Source organism: Sarcophilus harrisii, chromosome 1 (assembly GCF_902635505.1).
Source record: "Sarcophilus harrisii chromosome 1, mSarHar1.11, whole genome shotgun sequence".
NCBI classification, from domain to species: domain Eukaryota; kingdom Metazoa; phylum Chordata; class Mammalia; order Dasyuromorphia; family Dasyuridae; genus Sarcophilus; species Sarcophilus harrisii.
The window spans coordinates 642,189,515-642,215,021 of record NC_045426.1 but is presented as its reverse complement, the minus strand read 5'-3'; the positions used below and the strand labels follow the sequence as shown (position 1 = coordinate 642,215,021).

The window sequence follows — 25,507 nt, the reverse complement described above, 5'->3', positions numbered from 1 at the left end:
GCATTGTGTAATATAATTTATAATATGTAACATTGCTTGATATACTTTTTGATACATATTATATACTCAGAGGTTGATATGAGCAATACAGATGATGCATCTCTAGAACACTGGTGCTTAGTAGTATTTCTGGATCCTGGCACATAGAAGGACTTAATAAATGCTTATTGATGTGACAAGGACAATAATAACAATAACCAACATTTATACAGTCCTTGTAAAATGTCTTATGCCATAGACAAAGGAGAGAAATAAAATAGTCACAAAATGATATGAAAAGAAAATTCTGTGCTTCTCTTGTAGGGTAGGAAGTCCTGGCTCAGCACCATGTATTGAGAAGCATTTCTGAAATCCCTTATCTCAGTAGGAATTTTAGGAGAGTATACATGTTTAAGTAATTTAGAGAAAACAGATTTGACCCAATGTTCTATGTTACTAGGATGTTTTTGGATTCTGAGTAAATCATTCAGTGTGTGCAAATTTGACAAACTTAAAATAATTTCCATAAACAGCACAGGGCGCCAAAGACAAGTCTTTGAACCGATACTTTCAAGCTGATAGCCACTGATAGCTACTCTTTGGGTCATTCAACAATATATAAATCCACCTAATAGTAATAAAATCTGGTTCATATTTCTTTACTTTACAATCAGATTAATATGAGAGGTTTTGTCAAATAGCAGATATACTAAATTCCCAAATGTCCAAAAGTGAACTTGTTTCCATCCCCCTCAACCCTCCTCAACCTCTCCTCTTCTGAATTTCCTTATTACTCGGGGGTACTACCATTCCCCCAGAAATACTCAGCCTCACACTCGAGGTGTCATCCTCCCCTTCTCATGGTTAAGTCTGTCTTTGTAACCAACACTGCAACTACCCTGGTGCACCCTGGTGATGGTTCCTTTTCATTCACATGTGATTTATTGCAGTAGTCATCTCGTTGATTCCTTGCCCCCAATTTTTTCCCACTCCAAATCCATACTCAACTTAGTTGTTGAATTGATCTTCCTAAATTGAAGATCTGGCCATCTTACCTGTCCTACTCTTTTCCATTCAATAAGTTTCATTGGCTCCCTTTTACTTCCAAAATCAAATGTAACCTCCCCTATCTGGCTTTTAAAGTGCTTCATGATCTTATCTTCCCAGTCTTGCCTCTCTCTACCACAAGCATTTTCTCTGGCTGTCTTCTATTCCTGAAACACACATTCTCCTCATCTTAGCCTTCTACCTTCCCTGGTTTCCATTAAGTTTCAACTAATAGGTCTCATTTTCTTCAAGAAACTTTCCTCAGCTCTCCGTACTCTGAATATCTTCCCAATTTGTCCCCTATGAAGTTTGTTTTTACATTGTTGTTTGCACGTTGTTTCCCCCATTAGCTTCTTCATAGCAGGGACTTTTAAAATTTTGCATGTCTTTGTATCTCTCTGATCCTTGGCACACAGTTATTGCTTAGTAAATTAATCTGAACGCCTTAAAAACATTTTCCAGACATGGCTCTTTTCAGCAATGAGATGTTGGAGGTCAGTTCCAATGATCCTATGATGAAAAGAGCCATCAGCACCCAGAGAGAGGACTGTGGGAACTGAGTGCGGACCACAACACAGCATTTTCACTTTTTGTTGTTGTTTGCTGGCATTTTGTTTTCTGATTTTTTTTTTCCGTTTTTGATCTGATTTTTTTTTTTATGCAGAAAGATTATTGTATAAATATATACGTATATTGAATATAACATATTTTTAACATGTTGGATTACTTGCCATCTAGAAGAGGGGTGGAGGGAAAAGGAAGAAAATTTGGAACACAAGATTTTGCAAGGGTCAATGTTGAAAAATTATCCATGCATATGTTTTGAAAATAAAAAGCTTTAATAACAAACAAACAAACAAACAAACAAACAAAAAAACATGGTCCAGAGGCTGCTAGGTAAACAGACCCCTGGAGCTGTAGTCAGAAGGAGCTGAATTCAAATTCAGACACGTACTAGCAGCGTGACCCTAGATACGTCACTTAACCCCGATGCCCCTCCCCCTCCCCAAAATGTGCTCCACGGTTTCTAGAACGACCATAGGACTTTGAGATCTTATTTGTGGTTGGGACCTTTTGGACCCGTTGTTTCCGGAAGACTGTATAACTTGGAGCCCATTCTTTAACTCTCTGGGGCTCAGTTTCTTTACCATAAAAGGAGAGGATTGGACTCCATTATCTCTACTGGACTTCGCATCTCTCAATCTTCAGTTCTAGGTCCTCCTTAAACCCTCAGACGCGGATCTTTCCCACTTTAAAAATCCAACCCACTTCTTTTTTCTCCACTTTCCCTCCCCTTTTCCTCTCTCTCTTGGCTCCGCCCCTTTATCGCGTGGACTGACTTCGCCCCTAAGCTTCGGCCCCGCCCCCTACCTGGAGAGCTGGCGGCCGCGAGTTCCGGTCGGCGGCTGCGCGGACCGGAAGCGTGGTGTTGCCATGGCGAGGGCCGAGCGCCGGGCCCGCCCCCATGGTGGCGGGGACTGCTGCTGGGCGGACAGACTGACTGACACGCCGCCAGAGTTGAGGTCGGGTCAGACGAGGGCGCGGCGTGTGAGAGTGACCCCTGGGGAAGAGACCCGAGCCGAAGGGGTCCTCGGGACTCAGAGCGGAAGCTGGGCGAGGGGGAGAGGAGCTGAGGTAGGGGAGAAGAGGGGGGAGTGGGTCTGCCTGGGGAAAGGGCCCGAGCCCCTAGGAGGGGGGTGGAAGGGGAGCCCGGAGAGGACGGGAAGGGCGGTGGGAGGGGCGGAAGCAGGAGCCCTGGGGGAGGCACGGAAGGGGACTCACTGGGGGCGGGGGGCTCCGGGATGTGGGAAGCGGGGGCAGCCGAAATCCAACGGGATAAGGATCTGAATGCGGAGGCAGAGCGGCGGAGGACGGAAAGGGGAGGGGAGAAGGAGGAAACCTGAGAGTGCAAGGGGCCGGAGGAGGCAGAGGGCAGGTAGAGTCAGTCCCCTGGGGGAAAGGTGTGTGCGGGAGGAGTAAAGGAGCCAGTCCATAAACATTATCTGGCACATATTCTGTACGGGGCGCTGCGCTAAGAATGACATGGAAAGGCACAAGGCAATCATCCCTTGCCCTTTAAGAGTTGTACATAGGATAGATTGGAAATAATCCACCCGGGGGATCCTCTAGAATTCAGGGATGTTGGGAAAGGTGATTTTGGGGTGAAGGAGAGGGCCGAGACGGTTAGAGAGGCGAGGAACGGGTGGCTGGTAGAGGAGATGAGGCTAGCTTGCTGCCCATGGCCCAAGTTTGGTGTGTTGATCTGCAAGGGGCAGGGTCATGGGAACCTGGTTTCTGGTTGCTCAGAGAAGGCATTTAAGTGAGTAGGTCTAGGAGGAAGGGAATCTGATCTTGAAGCCTTCCATCTGAATGAACTGTCTCTTCTTCAGCTTGGCTTCTGGTACACCTTGGATCCTTCGCCCTCTTCTCTCCTTGCAATTGTATTAGCTGCTGTTCCTGAAAAATAACCTGCTCTTTTGCCCTTAGGGGATGAGAGAGCTGCCTGAGGTCCTGCCAGTCAGAGAAAGCCTTGTCTCCCGACACCTTCTCTGCCAGCTCAGAGTGTAACCCAAACCCTGAGCTCCCATTCCTTCCAGCCTCATGCTGGCAGCTGCATGCCTTGGGGCTGGACTCCTCAGGCTTCTGGGTTTTCTTGCTCCCTTCCTCCTTCTGGTGCTTCAGACCTCAGAGCACTTACTGTCACTCTGAAGGTGAAGAACTTTCCATCTGTAAGGAAACTGCCTTCTTGTGAAGCAAGGGTAGATAATCTACATGAGTTTGGATCCTCTCTTCTGGACCTCAAGAGACTGACCTGGATTTATCAAATGTCTTTTCCTTTCCTTCCTTAAGTAGGCCTTTTACAACTTCAGTTTCTCTTTCCATTGGCTTGCCATCTGACCACAAGATGTGGGAAAATCCCTACAAAAGAGAAGGACATTAATAATTTTGTCCAACTAAAGGCATACCTTCTTGTTGTAGTTAATAGCCTTATTCAAGCAAACACATATCTTCTCTGCTACAATCCAGCCATGCTCTGATGGCCCTGAGATTCGTTGTCAGTCTGAGTAGGAGAGCAGAGGAGGAACAAAGATGAGAGCCATTCTGTTGTCATCAGAGGGGAGAAATCTTTTTGAAGACTAGTGGAGAGTGATCATGTACCTAGCTACCTATATTTATTTCCTTTGTTTCAGCCCATTAAAACATTTCAGTGACTTGGAAAAAGGAAGATGTTTGGGCTGCTGTGTAGACTAGAGGCCACACTACTGGAGTAAGACTGATGGTATGTAGGAGTGGTGGAGAGGGGGAGTTGACAGATTCAACTCTTAGTGGTTTATTGACCCTTCTGAAGGCCCATCTAAGTAAACTTTTACTTAATTATCCATCATTGTCCCTCAGGCCTGAATTACACTTCCTCCTCACTTTTTAAGAATCCTTAGTTTCTTTCAAAGCTCAGCTCAAACAATGCCTATGTGAAATATTTCCTGATTTTCCCAGTTGCTAGTGTCTCCAGTTCCCAAATTACTTTTTATATATTTAATATATATTCATCCTAGAGGCAGTGGTGCCTAATGGATAGAGTATCCTTTGGAACCAGGGTGACCTAGGTTCAAATTATTTTTCTGATACTGACTGCCTCTGTGACATGGGGCAAAAAACTTCTCAGTGCAGTTCTCTAAGAGTACATTGCAGAGAAATCGCCAGCTTGCATTGGGAGTAGAAGTTTCCTCATCTGGGAATTCGCTCTCCCAGTGAAATCATGATTTATCTGTGTGCGTGGCTCCCCTAATACAATATAAGCTTCTTGAGAAGGGGTCTTTTCATTTTTATTTTTGTACTCTTAGTTCATAAGCTCAGTGCCTGCCACATAGTAGGCCCTTAATAAATGTTTTTGATTGATGTAAGCTTTAAACATTGCAGGATGCTTTATATACATTATTTCATTTGATCATTATAAAAATCCTATGAGATTTATGGTGCATGTATAATAGAAATAGGTATAGGGCTCTGATTTCCTTGATGTAGGGGACTTCTGAGACTGGCAACAAGCATTTAGTGAGAAAATGTGAATAATAATAATAATATGTCAGAGTTTTATAGACTTTTAAGGTTTACAAAAGGCTTCTTTACTGCAATTACTGCTTACCCCCATTTTACAAATGAAGAAACTGAGACTCAGAGAAGTGATATGGTTTGCTTTCAGTAAGAATTAGTAGATTATAGTGTCTTTGAAGTCAAGGCAGGAAAAAGTATATGGTAGGAGGGGGTGATAAACAGTGTCAAAAGATGGAGAGAGGTTATGAAAGCTGAGAATTGAGGGAAAAAAACATTTTATTTGTTAGTAGGTCATGGTGACTTGATAGAGCATTGCTATTACAGTAGTGGGGGATATAATACAGATTGGAAAAGATTGAAGAGGAATTAATGAATGAAAAAAATGAGAAAGCATTTATTAAGCACTTATGTGCTGTTAAGCAATGAAGCGTTCAATTATAAGGGAATAAGTATTTTTGTTCTCTTGGAGCTGATCCTCTAGTAGAGAGGGTTAGGTGGCACAATAGATAGATCATTGGACCTGGAATTAGCAAGAATGAATCTCAAATCTACCTTCAGATATTTAATAACTCTGTGATCTTCTGCAAGTTACTTCTGTCTTACCTCAGTTCTGTCTATAAAATAGGCATAACAATAGTATCTGTCAGTATTGTTTAAAAAAAAAAAAAAGATAATATTTGTAAAACTCTTTTCAAACCTTAAAAGTGCTACAGAAATGCAGCTATTACTGTGGGGGATGATTAGACATATAGAAGAGTGGTAGTCAGGAAAAGGTGTTTTGAACAAGAAAGTCAGGGGGATGATGATAGGAATTATAGAGTCATTTATTGATATCTTTTCCCCCCAGAATGTTAATATTGATGTGATTGCTGTTGTCAGAAAATAGAGAGTAAGGAAATGAAAACACTAGATGCAGATAACTTTTTAAGTATGATTAATATTTGGTACACAAGGGTTGAGGGAAAGCTTTTTTTAGTTTTAGGGAGACTTGATCATGTTGGCAGTAGCAGGGGAGAGATTAAAAATACATGAGAGAAAGGGGATGACTATTGGAACAAGGTTTTGGAGAAGGCAGAAGGGAATTAGCCTTAGTGTGGGTAGGGATACCTTTTCTTTTGTGATAAAGGAAAGGAGGGGAGATTATAATAGATTTGAAGTGGGTGAACTGGGCCTAGGTGGTTTTTATCTCAGTGAAGCTTTTAGACTTTCTCTAAATGTGGGGGTGTGGTTCTTGGAGGTAAGTGTAGAAAGGAAAGGTTTGAAATGGTTGTTGTAGGAAATTGGGAATCAAGAGTAGAACAGAAAGTTTGTCAAGCTGGAGTAAGTAATCCAGTAAGGTTATTCCCCATAATTTATATGGGAAATCTTTTTCTTCAACAACATGGAACAATTTTGTTTGATTTTAAAGCCTTTCACAACTTATTTCTTCCAACTTTTTCAGGCTTCTTATACTTTACTCACTTCCATGTATAATATTGTATTATTGTATAATTGACTATCACATTCAAGGGTAGTGTAGCTATACTAACATGACAATCAATCAAAAGAGCTAAGAAATTGAATGGTAGGGATGAGGAGTCTCAGGTTGAAAACAGGGGAAAGTCAAGCAGTGAAGGGATTCTGGAGTAATTGGTAGTATGACATGAAAGCAGCAGACCAGGGGGTTAGGACTGCAAAGTGAGGTAAATAAAAGCAGGATTAGAGCGAGAAATGGTAGGGCTAAAGGTTCCAAAGGAATATAGGTCAGGACTAAGGTTATTTTGAGTGAGAGAGTAGGGGATATGGAAGGAGAGATGTTTATGTTGAGGTAGAATAGAATTTCAAAATTCTGGATTTTGGAGCATGATGAATTGACCACATGGATAGTATGTGTTGGGTGGATATAGAAAAGTAACTGGAATTATGTGATCAGGTTGTTAATGGGGTCTCAGCAAAATAAATATTGAAGTCCTTGATTGTTTTACCTTTCCTTTTCCTCCTTCTTCTCCTCCCTCCCCATATGGAAACAGTAAGAGTTGGATAGGGAATAGAGAAGACTGAAAGATGAAATAAAGTTATGATATTCCTAAAGTATTTATCTGATCTCATTATATACTAGACACTGTACTTTGGGGACATAAAAACATAGTCTCTGACCTCAATGAGATTATATGCTAATGAAGGAGACAAGATAGTGAAAAAAATGCATTCATATATATAAATAGAAGGTAACCTCAGAAAGAAGGCACTAGAAATGAGGAGGAAGCAGAGAATGGGAAAGGCTGCTTGTGGGAAGCAGAATATGTGTCATGAAAGAAGCTTGGAGAGTCAGAAGGTAAAGGTGAGGAAGGAGAATCTTCTAGACATGAAAGATAGCTAGTGAAAAGATACCAAGTAGATTGAGTGCCATGTTCAAGGGCAGGCAGGTGTAGCTGCATTATATTATACATGGAAGAGAGTAAAGTATAAGAAGCCTAGAAAGGTTGGAAGGAATAAAGTTGTGAAAGGCTTTAAAATCAAACAGAATATTTTATATTTGATGCTGGAGATAATAGGGATGACATGATCAGGCCTGAGCATCACTTTGACAGCTCAGTGAAAGATGGATTGATGTGTAGTAGGGAGACCAACTAGAAGAAGATTATAACAATATCTAGGAGAGAGGAGATGAGAGCCTTTACTAGTGTTGGGTCTGTTCAAGTGGAGAGAAGGGGACATACATGAAAGATATATCATATATGAAAGAAAGTAAAAATGGCAAGATTTGGTAACATACTGGATTTGAGAAGTAAGTGTGAGTGAAAAGTCAAGGATGGGGTTTAGGTCACACACCCTGGTACGTAGGAGCAGGGTGATGTCCTTGATATTAATATAAAAATCCAGAAGAAGGAAAAATTTTTGGGAAAAGATAATGAGTTTTGTTTTGGATTTATTGAGTTTCAGATGTATATGAAACATTCCAGTTCAGGCTGTCCAAAGGATGCTACTTCCATAGGCTTTCCCAATACTTCTCTGTTGCTAAGTGCTTTGGATTACTATTTTATTCCTTCTTTTTCCTTACTGTGTTCAATAAATGTTTGTTTTGGAGCAACCTAATTTTGAAGTAGTCTAGAATACTGTTGGCATCACATTTTAGGAAGGACATTAATAAGTTGGAGATTGTCCAGTGGGGGATGACTAGAATGGTAAGACTGACGATCATTTGGAAGAATTGGGAATGTGTAACATGGGGAAAAGTGGGAAATATAAAAGCTGGGAGCACAAAGACAAAAACCAAAGTGGTCTGTTGCCCTCCAAAGGGCATGGATATTACTGCCACTAAGCAAGGTTGACAATAAGGATCAAGTGAGATTAATATACCTGAAGAGCTTTGTAAACTTTTAGTATTATATAAGTGTTAGCTGTTATTATTATATTCTATAAGTTCTCTTTTTTTGAGGGGGGAGGCAGGCAATTGGGGTTAAGTGACTTGCCCAGGGTCACACAGTTAGTTAAGTGTCTGAGGCCATATTTGAATTCAAATCCTCTATCCACTATGTCATCTAGCTGCCCCTATTCTCAAACTTATCCTGGGTCTAAAAAGCACTCATCTTTTTTTTACCTTAACCTCTCCTTTCTCCAAACTTCCATATTTAAGTTGAGGTCATTACAGTCCTTTGAGATCCTCAGATTCATAATCTCAATCATATTTGACTATCCCTTCTTCTAATTGCACATGGGTAACCAATGTCGGATTGCTTGCTGTTTAGAGGAGAAGGAGAAAAATTTGTAATACAAAGATTTGCCAAGGTGAATGTTGAAAACTGTCTTTGCATGTATTTGGAAAAAATTAAATACTAAAAATAAAAAAGACTTTCTTCTTCTTCACATGAAACATCATATTCAATTACTGGCTCAAGTCTTATCCACATATCCATCATCCACAATATCTCTTGCATCCTTTTTTTTTCCCCCCTGAGGCAACTGGGATTAAGTGACTTGCCCAGAGTCACACTGGAAGTGTTAGAAAGTGTTAAGTATCTGAGACCAGATTTGAACTTGGGTCCTCCTGACTTCAGGGCTGGTGCTCTGTCCACCACTGTACTACCTAGCTGTCCCCCATTCTTTCTTTCTTTCCTCATTTTGTCAATTCTTTAGTTTGAGTTCTTTTCACCAGTCATTTGGGATGTTGCATTAACCTCCTAATTGGTTTTTCTACTTCTAATCTCTTCCCACTCCAATTCAACCTTCAGATAGGTACCAAAATAATGGTATTAGTGGGTAAGTGTGCTGCTCAAAATGCTTATAGGAAAAAATGCAAACGCCTTATCCAGCCAGGTCTCTGAGGCCCCTACAATCTGTCTCCAGTGTCTCTTTGTAGCCTTACTTCACATTTCTCTTCCTATTTACATTATATGTTCTGGGTAAACTCTTTCTTGAATTCCATATTCTTTTTCCCATTTTCATCTTTCCATATTAACTGTCTTTTGTATTTGGAATGTCTTCCTTCAAATTTGTCTTGTAAATTCCATATTTTCCTTTAAGCCTTAGCTCAGATACTTCTCATGCCTTTACTGATACCCCTGTTGATATGGCTTTTTCTTTCCTTAAACATTTTTATAAAATTTATTTGTTTTTTCTTTGTCTTTTTAAACTTCCTGTCTTGAATTATACTTATCAATATGTATGCCAGCTCCAGCAGAATGTAACTCTTTGAGTGCAGGAACAGTTTTATTGTTGTCTGCATATATCTATTGTTGAATGTACTGCTCTGCATTTAACAGGAGATCAGTAAATGTTTGCAGAATTTAATTTATTTACATGCTATCTTATATCTCCTTATTTAGCATGGGCTTAAACTCATAGCTACACAAGACTTATAGGACTTAATAATTACAAATGATCTTGCAAATCATCTAGCCCCCTCATTTTACAAAGTAAACCGAGTTTCAGAATAGTTAAATCATTTATCCAAGAATACTGATAGAAAATATCAAAAATGAGATTTGAATCCAGCTTGTTTGAATCAAAGGACTCTGACTTCTACTGTACCTTGCTACTTATGTAAGTCCCTCTTGACGATTTTTGTTTTGTCATTTCAGTCAGTCAACCATTATTTATTTGGCACTTAACTATATGCCAGGCATAAGCACAAGGGATACATATAAAAAGTAAAAATAGCCCTACCTTCAATAAACTTGCATTCTAGTGGAGAAGGCAGTCTGTATCCAAATAAGAACATACAAGATGTATCCAAAATAGATGAAGGTAATCTTAGAAGGGAACATACTAACAGCTGCGGCCCCCTAGAAATACCTCTTTATATAAGATGGCATTTGTACTTAATATGAGTTGCTATGTATCTTTATATCTTGGGTCTCCTTAATGTACATTCTTGATACTATATCAACATTATGAATAAAGTTAGTAGCTTCTCAACATAATTCCAAATTGTTTCCTAGAAGTCTTTGTTTTCTCTGTCTAATACAGTCTTTATCTGGGATTCATGAATTTCAAAGGAACCTGCAGATAGATTTCAAGTGAGTCTTTGAATTTGGATAGGAAAAAAATTACTTCTTTATTGTCACTAATTTTAACTGAAATGTAGCATCTTTTAAAAAAAATTATAACTTATCATTTATTTTAAACATTCTTTTATTTTTAAATTTTGAGTCCCTTCCCTCCCAAACCCTACTACTAAGAAGACAAGTGAAATGGTAACCATTATACATGTGAAACCATAACATCTTCTTTGATTATGAATTTTTTAAGAATTACTCTGAGCAGAGGTCAACTTACTATCCTATTCTTAACAGTGGCTCTTCCAAACCTTTTAATCTCTTCTCAGATCACCTCTTTCCCCTACCCTCTCAGCTAAGAAACTTGCCTCATATTTTATAGAAAAAATTGAGACTGTTTTCTGTGAGCTCTATTTTCTCCTCTCTTTCCCATCTCACATCATTCATATACCTGCCAATATCTTACTCCTTACCCAGGCTAATTCCTCTACCTACTCAAATGATCCCATTCCATTCTGTCTTTCAACAATTATTACCCTTGTATCACTTATTTTCTCTTTTCTTGAGACAATTGGGGTTAAGTGACTTGCCCAGGGTCTCATAGCTAGGAAGTTTTAAGTATCTGAGTTCAGATTTGAACTCAGGTCCTCCTGACTTCAGGGCTGGTGCTCTATTCATTGCACCCCCTTAGATGCCCCATGTATCACTTATTTTCAATCCCTTTGGTTACTGTTTTTTTTTTTTTTATTTAGTTTTTTCTTTTTAATACACATTGTTTTATGAATTACATTGGGGGAGAAAAATCAGAGCAAAAAGGAAAAACCATGGGAAAGATTTTTTTTAAAAAACAGAAAAAAGAGGTGAACATAACATGTGTTGATTTATATTCAGCCTCCTTAGTTCTTCCAGTTGCAGATGACATTTTCTGTTCAAAGTCTATTGGGATTGCTTTGGATCATTGAACCAAGCCTTTCATAGTTGATCATTGCACATTCTTGCTGTTAATTATGTACAATGTATTCCTGGTTCTGCTTGTTTTGCTCAGCATCAGTTCATGTAAATTTTTCCAGGCCTTTCTATAATCAGCTTGTTCATCATTTTTTATAGAACAATAATATTCCATGTGTACCACATGTATTACAATTTGTTCAGCCATTCACCAACTGATGGTTAAATGAGTTAAATGAGTGAATGAGTTCACTCAATTTCTAATTCCTTGCAATCACAAAAAGAGCTGTTACAAACATTTTTTATGCATGCGGATCCTTTTCCCTCTTTTATATTCTCTTTGGGATATATATCCAGCAGTGACCTGGCTGGATCAAAGGGTTATACACACTTTGATAGCCCTTTGGGTATAGTTCCAGAGTGCTCTTCAGAATGGTTGGATCATTTCACTACTCCACCAACATTGCATTAGTGTCCCAGTTTTCCCACATCCTCTCTATTTCCTGCCATCTTAGACAATCTAAGATGTGAGGTGGTATCTCAGGGTTGTTTTGATTGGCATTCTCTAATCAATAGTTGTGGTGTTCTCTTCTTTAAAATATAATGGTTCTCTCTGGGAGCAGGTTTCTTGGGGATGTTTTCTGGAGGCAGCCTTAGTTTCAGTTACAAGTCATAATCACTCCAAATACAACCAGCTGATAAAATGCAAACGTTTATTTATCTCTTGCCTGGGTAGCTTTCTTAGAGGCCTATCTCTACTTGGTTCCAAGAGCTCTTGCCGCTAATCTTTTACCCCTGCCAGCTTCGGCTTCTCTTCTTCCAAATGTCTCCAGCCAGCACCAAGGTGAAAGTTGGAATGAATCTGACTCCACCTTCGAGAGTGGGCTTGTGGGCTTCTGTATCTCCCAGAGTGCTCCTCTCCTATCGTTGGCAATGTTCCGAATTAACTTCTGGCTCTAGCTCAACTCTGACTAGTGGCTTCTTCTGAACTAACTAACCTGAAGCTCTAAGACCTATATATATGATCTCCCAAAGGTTGACTCCTCTGAGGGAGGGACTAAGGGAAGTGTGAATTCACAAAGTTACAAAGTTAACTTTGTGAATCTCCCATGCTTGTGAACTCCAATAAGTACTTAAATACATCAGTGAGTTAAAGAATTTAAGTACCATGCTAAATTAGAGAATTATTGTCTCTATCAACTCTAATGAGTTAACACTTTGTAAGGATTCCAACAAATAGTGATTTAGGTTACAGGTTCTGTACTACAAATATTCCCATGTCTCTCCTATCCTGAAAAAAAAAAACAACTTCACTTGATTCTTCCATCCCATAGCTTTTATATGTTCTGTTCTTTGTTCCTAAACTCTTTGAAAACACCAACTATAATAAGTCTTTCCAATTCCTCTCTTCTCACCCTCTTCTTTTTTTCTCCTTCTCCAGGTCATTTTATTATTATTTTTTAAAATAATAGCTTTTTATTTTCAAAATATATGCAAAAATAGTTTTTAGCATTCACCCTTGCAAAACCTTGTGTTCCAAATTTTTCTCCCTCCCCTCCATCCTTTCTCCTAGACAGCAAATAATCTAATATATATTAAACATGTACAGTTCTTCTATATATAGTTCTACATTTATCATACCACATAAGGAAAATCAGATCCAAAAGAAACACAAATGAGAAAAAAAAAAAAAAAAAAAAAAGCAAGCAAACAACTGTAATGGATTGAAGCTCAAGTTGATGCACTGAGGTCCCAAGCACATGAGGCTAAATAGTAATTGGACTATACTCTATTAATATATATGCTTGGAGAAAGAATGGCCCCCTCCCACTCTTTGTGCAAGTCCTGATGTGTTATATAGGAAATGACAATTTTGGTGGGTGGAGGCAGAAGGGCAGGAAGAGAGGCGGGGAGAGATTGCTGGTTGGCTTCCTGTTGCAGCTGCACACATTTCGATCGTGATCCCCCCTTCACCTCTGATCCCCTTTCACCTCTGATCCTTCTTCACCTCTACTGAGAATAAAGATTGAAGATTTTCCCTTAATCTGAATTCCTGACTCCGGCTGATTTTAAAATACGCGGTCATCACAAACAACAGTCACCTCACTTAGCATCAGTTCATGTAAGTCTCTCCAGGTCTTTCTGAAATCATCCTACTGTTCATTTCTTTCTTTCTTTCTTTCTTTCTTGAAGCTTTTTAATTTTCAAAACATATATACGGACAATTTTTAAACATTAACCCTTACAAAACTTTGTGTCCCAATCTTCTTCCATTCCCTCCACCAGATGGCAAGCAATCCAATATAAAACATGATAAAAATATATGTTAAATCCAATATATGCATACATATTTATACAATTATCTTGCTGTACAAGAAAAATCAAATCAAAAAGTAAAAAAAAAAAAAAAACAGCAACAAAAAGAGTGATAATGCTATATTATGATCCACACTTTGTTCCCATGGTCCTCTTTCTGGGTATAGATGGCTCTCTTCATCACAAATTCATTGGAACCGGTCTGCATCATCTCATTGTTGAAGAGAGCCACGTCCATCAGAATTGATTATCATATAATTTTGTTGTTGCCATATCCAATGATTTTCTGGTTCTGCACATTTCACTTAGTATCAGTTCATGTAAGTCTCTCTAGGCCTCTCTGAAATCATCCTTCTGATTGTTTCTTATAGAACATAATATTCCTCAACATTCATACATCAAAACTTATTCAGCCATTCTCAAGCTGAGGTGTATCCACTCAGTTTTCAGTTCTTTGCCACTACAAAAGGGGCTACCACAAACATTTTTGCACGTCTCATTCTTTTGTTAGCAATCTTACTTTCAGAACACTAGGAAATGAATGTAAACTGCTTGCATTTTTGTTCTTCTTCCCAGGTTATTTATACCTTCTAAATCCAATTCTCCCTGAGCAACAAGAAAACTGTTCGGTTCTGCACACATATATTGTATCCAAGATCTACTGTAATATATTTAACATGTATAGGACTGCTTGCCATCTTGGGGAGAGGGTGGAGGGAGGGAGGGGAAAAATCGGAACAGAAGTGAGTGCAAGGGATAATGTTGTAAAAAATTACCCTGGTATGGGTTCTGTCAATAAAAAGTTATTTAATTAAAAAAAAGTATCTTACTTTAAATCTGGCTTTCAATCTTTATCATTCCATTGTAATTGCTCTTCCAAAGTTACCAATGATAATGATTTCTTAGATGCCAAATCCCAATGGCCTTTTCTCAATCCTCATTCTGCTTGACCTTTTTGCAGATTTCAATAACTCTCTTCTCAACCTCCTTTGCTGTATCCTCTTTCAAGATCATTCCTTTTGACCATAGGTATCCCACAGGGTTCAGTCCTGCACTCTCTTCTCTTCTCCCTCTGTGGTTCATTTGGTATTCTCATCAGCTCCCATGGATTTAATTATCATGTCTATGCTGGAGATTCTCAAATCTGCCTATCTTACCACAATCTTTCAACTGACTTCTTGCATTGCCAACTGCCCTTCAGATATTTGGAACTGGCATCTAAAACTCATACATGTCCAAAACTGAACTCAATATGTTTCTACCAAACCCTCCCCCTTTTCTAATTTCCTGATTACTGTAGAAGGCAACATCATCCTCCCAATTCCTCATGGCCTTAAATGTTATCTTTCACTCCTCACTATCTCTCACCTTCATGTTCAATCTGTTGCTAAGGCCTGCCGATTTCACCTTTGCAGAATCCCTTGAATGTGCCTTCTTCTCTTTGATGCTGCCACCATCTTGGTGCATGTCTTCATCACTTCACACTCAGATTATTGGAATAGCTGCTGGTTGGTCTGCCCGTCTCCAGTCCATCCTCAATTTAGTCACTAAAGTTCTTCCTAAAACATAGGTCTGATCATGTCACACACTCTTTCTCCCCCAGATAAACTCCAGTAAGCTTTCTGTTACCTCCAGGATCAAATACAAATTCCTCTGACATTCAAAGTCCTTCATAACCTAGCCCCCTCCTATTTTTACAGTCTTCTCCGACTTTACCTCCTGACATGTACTTTTCCATCTAGTGACACTGGACTAGCTCTTCTGTGAACAAGAGCCTTTATTTCTAAGTTTTGTGCATTTTCTCTGGTTGTCCTCCATGCTTGAAACATTTTCTTTTCTCTGTCTACTGCCTTCCCTGGTTTCCTTCAAGTTCCATCTAAAATTTCATTTTCTACAAGAAGCCTTTCCCAACCCTTCTTAATATTATTGCTAATTATTTCCTATTTATCCTTTATACAGCTTGTTTATATACAGATTTGTTTGCTAGTTGTCTCCTCCATTAGATTGTAAACTCTTTGAGGTCAGAGATTACCTATTGTCTCTTTTTGTATTTCTAACACTTTGTACAGGGGAGCTAAATAAATAGAGTACCTATTCTGAAGTCAGGAGAACTCATCTTCATGACTTTAAATATAACCTCAGATACTAATTAACTGGGTGACCCTGAGCAAGTCACTTAGCCCTGTTTGTCTCAGGTCCTTATCTGTAAAATGAGCTGGAGAAGGAAATGGCAAACTACTGCATATCTTTACCAAGAAAACCTCAAATGGGGTCATGAAGAGTCAGACAGCTGAATCTACTGAGCAGCTAAGCACTTAGCACAGTGCCTGATCCAGAAGAGATATTTAATAGCTACTTGTTAACTGATTTACTAATAGGCCCTTAGGCTTTACCAGACTGCCATAGAGGGTCACTGTGTAGGATTACGAATCTCTTTTGATCTCTACAAGAGAACATTGTACACAGCAACAAGAAGATTATAGGATGCCCAGTTCTGACCCTCTTTTCAACATTGAGGTGATTCAGGGAGGCCAGTTCCAATCGAAGTGATGGAGAGAGCCATCTACACCCAGATAGAGGACTGTGGGGATTTAGTGTGGATCATAACATAGCATTTTCACTTTTTTTGTTGTTTGCTTGGTTTTTGCTTTCTTTCTCATTTTCTTTCCTTTTTGATCTGATTTTCTTGTGCAGCAAGGTAAATGTGGAAATATCTATAGAAGAATTGCACTTTTTAACAATATTAGATTATTTATTCTCTAGGGGAGAGGGGTGGGAGGAAGGGAAGGAGAAAAAATTTGGAATACAAGGTTTTGCAAGAGAGAATGTTGAAAACTATTTGCATATATTTTTTAAATGAAAAGCTAAAAATATAAAACAATCTCTGGTTTAGAATTTTGTCAGGAATTGAAAACAAACTCACAAGCTGAGTAATTATAAAGCTTAACAATGATGGCTGCAATTTCTTTTTCAATACTTTAGAATTTACTTTTTTAGTATTTAGACTTGGAATGAATGAGATCAATTGAGCAATCCTCTAAATATATCTTCCTTTATCATGTTACATTTCTGTTACTAATTTTTTCCCATATCCTATGCGAAAAATAATTGTCTTGGTATAAAGACTTCAGAACTCAACAATGCTGCCTTCTCTTTGTTATCTTATTGTCCTGCAGTGGCTCTGGCCTTTCTTTGTCCCCTGCCCAGCTAAAGAGGCCCTTCTTATTGTCGTTGGTATCTATTGAAATCTCAGCTTCTTCCAAACATTATCGTCCTTGGCTTTCTGAAGGTACTCTACCATAGTTTCACAGTTATGTTTAGTTAATTGACCTTGTCTCTTTCTTCTAGAAATGTCTTTTCAAATAAAAATTCATTGATAAATTCCTTTTGTAGCCATATTGATTTCTTTGGACAGTTTTCTTCATTGGAATCATTTTTACTTCTGTTAACAGTTTTAGTTTTCAAGACTATCCTATTCATCTTGAGTGAGTACTTAGACTTTGGATCCTATTCTTCTTCTCTTCCTTCCTCTTTCTCTCTTTCCTTCTCTTCCTCTCTCCTTTTTCTTTCTTCCTTTCTCCCTTCCCTAGGCTGCTTGATGGTATAGTGGTTAGAGGGCTCTTAAGATATTTTCTAGGTATGTTATCCTGATTATGTCATTTAACCACTATTTGCCTCAGTTTCCTCAACTGTAAAATAAGTATAATAGTTCCTACCTTGCAGGGTTATTGTGAGGATCAAATGAGATAATAATTTAAAGTACTTTTAAATTAAATTAAATTTAATTTAAATTTAAATTAAATTTAATTTAAAAATAATTAAAAGACATTATATAACCTTCATAAATGCTTATTCACTTAATTCCTCTCCCCATTCCCCTTCTTCCTTCCCTCATACCCCAAATTTGCCTGGCTGTTAGTGTCAGGAAATTCTCTGTTTCCTAGCTTCAGATTTCTCTTCTTGGATTTCACTCCTTTATTTTTTGTTAATCCCTACCTTGTTCTGCCCACAAGGCAGTTATGGGTAAAGAAATGCCCTGGGAACAATTTTCTGTCATGAGGATTATCTAAGTCCTAATCCATTCTCCTCTTCTCCCCCCCCCCCCCCATCCCCTTCACATTAGGTTCTATAAAAACTCAATCTAGTCAGTGTCTGGCACATGGTACTTAATAAATGTTTGTTGATGGATTGATCTTTTCCTCTAACTAGTATCTTAACCTAATCTAGTCTGAGTCGTTCTTTTTGGGGATTCTATCCAGTACTCAGGGATCAAAACCCACTGGTCTAGGTTTCAAGGCTGTTAAGAGAGCCTCTCCTCACTCTGTTTCCCAGGTTCTGGTTCTTATTCTCTAGCATCGTCAGTTCATTAGTTGAATTGAAAAATTGAAATAACTGTCATTTTCCAGGGCTAATGAGCATCATCATTATCATGACCATTGAGATATGTGTGTGTAGGTATGTATGAATTGGATATATGTGTATATAGAGATCTACAGATATTGTTATTGGTATCTATAAAATTCTACATATATGCACACAGTATTCGATTTTGAGTCTTATATTAGCCCTGAGCTATTCTCTTTTTACAGATGAGGAAACTGAGATTCATAAAGGTTAAATTTCCTCAAATTCATACAGTTAGTAAATAGCAGCTCTTGAATTGAAACCTGGGTACTGTGACTCCAAATAGTGTTTCTGGGGAATAGTGGCCAGCATTTTGTATCCTTTTAGTCTTCTATGGCTTTCACAGCTAGCTCTATGGCTCTATGGCAGTGCTTCTAAAATGACATGATCCAGGTAGAAATCTGTTCTCTGCGTATCTACTTTTTGCTCTGCTTCTTTCATAGGTAGGACCCCTGCTCTTTTCTGCTTTGGAATTATGGCTTGAAAGTAGATGATGAGTTCTAAGGGAGAGGGTGGGGGAAAGGAGGGGAAAATTTGGAACAGAAGATTTTGCAAGGGTCAATGCTGAAAAATTAGCCATGCATATGTCTTGTAAATAAAAAGTTATAATAATAATTTAAAAAAAATTAGGTAATGAGTGTCAGAACTACTTGATAGTACTTGTTCCTGCTCCCAGGACTAGAACAGGGATCCCTCGGGATGTTTCTGACCATGTGTTTGGTCTCCTTTCTGTTGGGCACTGAGTTGTTCCTTGCTGCCACCATAACCCAGTGCTACTGCCATAACCCGGTTTCCTTTCAGTAGTCCTCCTGCCCAGCCAGTCCTCTACCTCCCATCCCCACCCCAGTGTCCAGAGACTTCTCTGTCTTAAATTCTTAAGCTACACTGTATTGGCAAAATGACTGAATGACTGACTTTTTCTTGACTTTGTTGCTCAGAATTTGGTTTGGCATATTTTCTAGGTTATAGAAGAGCTATGGCAAAAGTTGTACCCTCTTATTCTGCTATCTTGACTCCCTCCACTGCCTCAACATTTTTTTTTTTAACAGAAACATCAGACATACATCAGAAAGATAATTTACCTAGATTTTAATAAAGCACTTTAGAAATTCTTTCCTGCTTTAAGCATTTATGAATTTATGAAGTATTTAGATATGGGCTATATGATAGGTGGATTTTGAACTTGTTGAATGGCTGAATTCAAAGAATAATCATTGATAGTTCCTGTCTCATTGATTTCAGTTTGATTTTTCTGTTTAACATTTTTATCTGTGACTTGGTTAAAGACTTGAATAGGATGCTTATCATATTTTCAGATGGCAGAAAGCTAGAAGGAATAGCTAATATGATAGAGTCAGGTTCCAAAAAGATCTTGCCATACTATATCATTTAGTTTAAATCTAATAGGGATAAATGTAAAGTCTTGTATTGAGTTCAGACATTCAACTTTTTAGAGAAAAAGTGGGGAAATATGGCTAGACAGAACATCAGTTTTTGTAAAGCTAGGCTTATTTTGTTGTTGTTGTTGTTGTTATTGTTGGCACATATTAGGCACTTAACAAATGCCTGCTTATTGATTGACTTATGTCTACCTAATTTTATTTTACTAGCTTTGGTCCATTATTTTATACATTTGTGTCGTTTGCAGATTTGATAAGCATACTGTCTACAAATGAATGAACAAGAATTGAGCACCCACTATGGATTAGGCATTGTCTACATGCTTGAGGATACAGATATAAAGATGAGTCTCTACACCTAAGGAACTTACATTCTATATTGTTGTTTATTCATTTCAGTCATGTCTGATTCTTTGTGACCCTATTTGGATTTTCTTGGCAAGGATACTGGGGTAGTTTGCCATTTCCTTCTCTACCTCTTTTTAAAGGTGAGAGAATTGAGGAAAATAAGGTTAAATGTCTTGCCCAGGATGACATAATATCTGAGATCAGATTTGAACTCAGATCTTCAAGACTCTATTCATTATGCCACCTAGCTGCTTTCTTACATTCTATAGGAGGATATAAAAGATGTGGGAGAATGGGAGCCAAAGAGGAGTCATAGAGTTGGCTGGGTAGGCCCTGGTTTCCTGGGGATGACTAGATGGGATATTAAGAATTATCTAGAAGAGGCTAACGGTGACTTTTTCACATATCCACATATCAGGATAGTTCCACCCTGAGCCTGAATACCAAAAGAGTGGATTTATACTACTTTCATTCTACTGCCCTCTCTTGAGTGTGGGGTTTAGTCTCTGGAAGTCTGGACAGTTACTGTTCTTGAACAGTAGCTGTCTTTGAAAAAGGGGATAGCCTCCATTCAAGTCATTGATAGGAAGTGTATTTAACAATATTATTCTTTGGATTCAGTCATTTTGCCTGTTCAGAATCCTTGGGAATAGTAGTATAATGAGGGGATTATACAATGAAGACTCAGTTCTGGGAACATACATATTAGGTAAGCTTGCTTTTTGAAGTGCCTGATGACATGGAATGAAGGTCCTGCTCTGCAGTTATTTTTTGTTAACTTTTGTTAACTTTCCTCCCTGGCTTTTGTTAGAGTGATGAGGCAGGAGCTATGATAAGTCTTTAGGTAGGGCCATTTCAGAAAAGTATATGTGATAAATATTGAATAACTGGTTTGCAGGTGGAGAGTAGAAGTGGTAATGTATGTATACACTTTTAGTTTATTCTACATTTTTTTAAAGTCTATGTCATCCGAACAATAAATGAAATTGAGTTAAAATACTTGCTGATTTTCATGATATAAATAGGTTGAAAATTGAATACTCAAGAACCTTTTTGAACTGACTTCAGCTTATCTCTGGGCTTTTTCATTTGGTGATGGTGTTCATTTGTTTCAGCCATGTCTTACTCTTTATAACGCCTTTTGGGATTTTTCTTGGTAACAATGTTGGAATAGTTTGCTTTCAAACTCATTTTACAGATGAAGAACTGAGGCAAATAGGGCTGTGACTTGCCCAAGATCACCTAGCCAATAAGTGTCTGAAGCTAGATATGAACTTAGGAAGATTAGTCTTTCTGACTCTAGGCCTGGTACCTTATCCACTGAGCTACCTTGATGCCTGGGGCCTTTGGTATCCAAGCTCAGTTTGTCTCAGAAAAGCCAATGAAAGAACCTTTCCTTTACCATTCAATGAATGAACAAAAAAATAGTCATAGAATTTAATTATTCATGTTCCAAAATGTTCAGTTACTTCCAAACACATATTCTAAACACAAAACACAACATAATTGCAAACACAAACTCCTATGTCTGTATGAACACTTTCCCCTATTTTATATCTTACTTGATACTAGTATTCAGTTATTTCTGTAGTGTCTTTGGTCATGGCTGTGTTGGCAGCCAATGGTGCCATTGATCTGTACTAGGCCTAAAGTCATGAAATCCTGTATTCAAATTTGGCCTCAGCCTCTCTAAGTGTAATAACTCTGGACCAGTCACTTTACCTTTGTTTATCTCAATTTCCTCAGCTGCAAAATGGACATAATAATAACACTATCTGTAGAGTAGCTGGAAAGATCAAATGAGATAATATTTATAAATTAACATGCTGCCTTTACATAGTTGGTGCTATGTAAATGCTTGTTCCCTTCTCTCTTATATGATATTAATATCTGCCTTGCAGACATTTTGCTTTAGGAAAATTTTTACTTTTGTTCTACAAAGTAAAAAAAAAAAAATTATATTAACAGAGCCAGCAGGAACTTATAGTCTCTATGACTGTATGACAGTCCTTTACAAAAATTTACTAGTTCCTTACTCATAATTTTACAACTATATGTCAGTATGCACACAGATCATTCTTGCCAAGTTTTTACAGGGTCGAGAAAATTTACTCATGTGGATTGGTAGTTGCTAATGGTTATTTTTAATTAAAGTAGATCTTTCCAATACCTAGCACAATGCCTTTGGCGAATGCATAGAATTTAGATTTAGAATCAGGAAGAGCTGGCTTTGAATGTAACTTGGATATTTACTAGCTCTGGGATCTCAGGAAAGTCACTTAATTTTTCCAAGTTTTATTTTACTTATCTGTGAAATGGAAATGATAACCACATCCTAAGCCATAGAGTTGTTGTGGAAATTAGTTTGAGATGATATATGTTAGGTAAGCTTTGATATTATTATCACATTGTCTTGAATCGAATTGTGATCTTTTTCCATTCTTTGAGTTAACTTAAAAATTGATCTCTGAGTGCCACCAACATTGTAACATTTAATATGGATTTCTTCTACAGTAGAAATTTGGTGAGCTGCAATTGTTTATCCTAATTCATCATTTTAAATGCTATTGCCACTTAATCACATAGTGCCTCTGTTATAGTTGAGTTCAGATGTTTTGTTTTATGTTATCACTTGTTAGTTTAAATTTCTATTCCTCTTTCCATGATATTTATTATATCAATACAGTACAGATTGTTCAACCATTCTCAATCTAACCCATGGATAGATAGGTTTTTTCCCCTAGCTTTTTGTAATTACAAATAAAGGATATATGGATTTTTTTCTCTAAAATAAATTTCATTTTCATTCCCAACCAATCAACAAGCATTTATTAAATGATTTCTATATACCAGGCACTTGTGGGATACAAAGAAAGAGCAAAATAACAGTCCCTGTCCTCAAGGATCTTTTTTGTTCACTGCTAAATACAAATATTCAATTATATAAGTAAGAGCAAAGTACAAGAGAATTAAGAAAAAACAAAACAAAGATTTTTGGTGATTTATATATAAACTAATATTTATACAGATTATTAAATAAACAAAAAGGAAGATATGTATGTAAGCTTTAGCTACTATAATAAAATTCTTTTGGTTTTTATAAACCTTTCTGAGTGTCTTTTGGGTATATTTAATTGTATTTAATTCTGTGGCTAATGTCTTTGCTTTTGTTTGTTCACTCTGTGCAGGGACTCGAACACACACATACATACATACACACAGTCAATTCTTGAATTTTTGTGGAGACTGAAATCAAAAACCCAAATGTTGATATATTGAACTTATGGGAAATAGGGGGTTCGGTTCCTGCGACCATTAAAAACTAATCTTTCTCTAGAGATTGCTGAAATTACACTTTTTGGCATATGATTCTTTATAGCAAAATATTTCCTAACACAGTAACTATAAAATAACCAGGGATGCAGGGATGTGTAGAGCAATGCCAGATTGGATAGATAGGAGCTGTGATGTCAGTCCCTGCTGAAGAACTCTGAGATAAAAAAGGGAAAGGGGAAACCTGACATTTCTAATCTCCTTTTTGTGTCAGTGGTTAAACTGTTTCCACATTGAAAAACATGTGTTTGGAATGGGGGTGATCCCAGTATCAAACCCACAAACAGCTTCTTTTTCCATTTTTTTCAATTCTCTTATCACACACTTTCTGGAGCAGATTCATGAACACTTCCAAATAAATATGTTAGTCTTTTTTGTGGATATAAACTTGCTGCATTGTGTTTAACATTTTGCCTCTTCTGTACATAACCTCAAATATTCAATATTGTGAATTCAAAAGTAAAGATGAGGTTACTAATAAAATTGCATGAATAATGTTGAAGATTGACTATACATGTGTTCTAAATTTTTTATTAGTTTGCATTATTGTTTCATATAAGTCATCCCATTATTTAATTACATTTGTATATTCTAATTTTTTAAACTATCTCCCATCATTGAATTCATACTTAATTTTTAAATTTTTGCTATGCCAGTATGGTTACTTTGAATATTTTTATGCAGATGAGTCTCTTTCATGCTTATAACTGACATATAGTAGTGGAATCACTGGCTCAACATATATGAATTTTTAAAATAAGTTTTATAGCATATTCCTTTCTAAAAACATGTGCCTGTTTTCCTGTAGTCACTCATATATAAGATAGTTCAGTCAGGTGTTCAAAGATTCTGAATAATTTTCTTTTTTCTTTTTTTTCTTTTTTACATGACCAAACCATTATTTTGCTGTACAAAAAGAATCAGACTCTGAAATATTGTACAATTAGCTTGTGAAGGAAATCAAAAATGCAGGTGGGCAAAAATATAGGGATTGGGAATTCAATGTAATGGTTTTTAGTCATCTCCCAGAGTTTTTTCGCTGGGCGTAGCTGGTTCAGTTCATTACTGCTCCATTGGAAATGATTTGGTTGATCTCATTGCTGAGGATGGCCAGGTCCATCAGAACTGGTCATTATATAGTATTGTTGTTGAAGTATATAATGATCTCTTGGCCCTGCTCGTTTCATTCAGCATCAGTTCGTGTAAGTCTCTCCAGGCCTTTCTTAAATCATCCTGTTGGTCATTTCTTATAGAACAATAATAATCCATAATACTGAATAATTTTCTAAAGGAGATTTCAGTCTCTAATTTACTAATTAGAGAAATGTTCATTAAAACAATCCTGAGATTGTTTTACTCATACTTCTCAAGACAATTTAAAAAATTGAAATAGATTTGTGCTGTAACATGTAGCAAGGACAGGTGGGTGGCTCAATGAATGTTATGCTAAACATGGAGTCAGAAAGACCTGAGTTCAAATTCTGATTCAGATACTTAGTAGCTGTGTGATCTTGAGCAAATCACTTAACCCTATTTGCCTTAATTTTCTCATCTATAAAATGAGTTGGAGAAGGAAGTGACACACTACTCCAGCATCTTTGCCAAGACAATTACAAATGGAATCACAGAGTTGGACATGACTTAAATGATTGACCTAGAAAGGATTTAGGCATGCTAATATATGCTGGTACAACTATAAATTAATCTGGTGTTGGGATTTATTTTTTTTAGGCATGAGTTAAACCAATCATTCATAATTTATTCTCTATATAGTAGGAGTTCTTTTTAAAAATCATAAACCCTTTGGCAGTTGTGGGACCCTTTTTCAGAATCTTGCTTTTATTTATTTATTTGTTTGTTTGTTTTTGCTGAGGCAATTAAAGTTAAGTAATTTGCCCAAGGTCACACAGCTAGTATAATACAATCAACTTTTTAATACACAAAATAAATTACAAAAGATTACAGAGGAAACCAATTATAATGATACAGTTGCCAAACTATTAAAAAAATTACGAACTTGACATACCAATATATTAGAACTTTTCCACATTTAAAGAACAGGGGAAAAAAAGAATCCATATACAACCATAAAATCTATATTAATTTTATCTATTGTTATTGTTTTTAGAATATATATTAAATTTAATGTAGTAATAACAACATTAACCTGCTGGTCTATGTCTCCTAAACTTCTGAAGAACT

General features: G+C 37.3%; 1 protein-coding gene across 3 annotated transcripts in view; it reads left to right on the top strand.

Annotated features, from left to right (window-relative positions):
• The first annotated feature begins 2,398 nt into the window (after nt 1–2,398).
• PPP1R16A (protein phosphatase 1 regulatory subunit 16A) overlaps nt 2,399–25,507 on the top strand; it is a 123,990-nt gene continuing 100,881 nt past the window's right edge. For all 3 annotated transcript variants that reach the window (XM_031947360.1, XM_031947359.1, XM_031947358.1), the window contains exon 1: nt 2,399–2,661. The gene's annotated coding sequence lies outside the window, so the exon portion shown is untranslated. The remainder of the gene's footprint in view (nt 2,662–25,507) is intronic.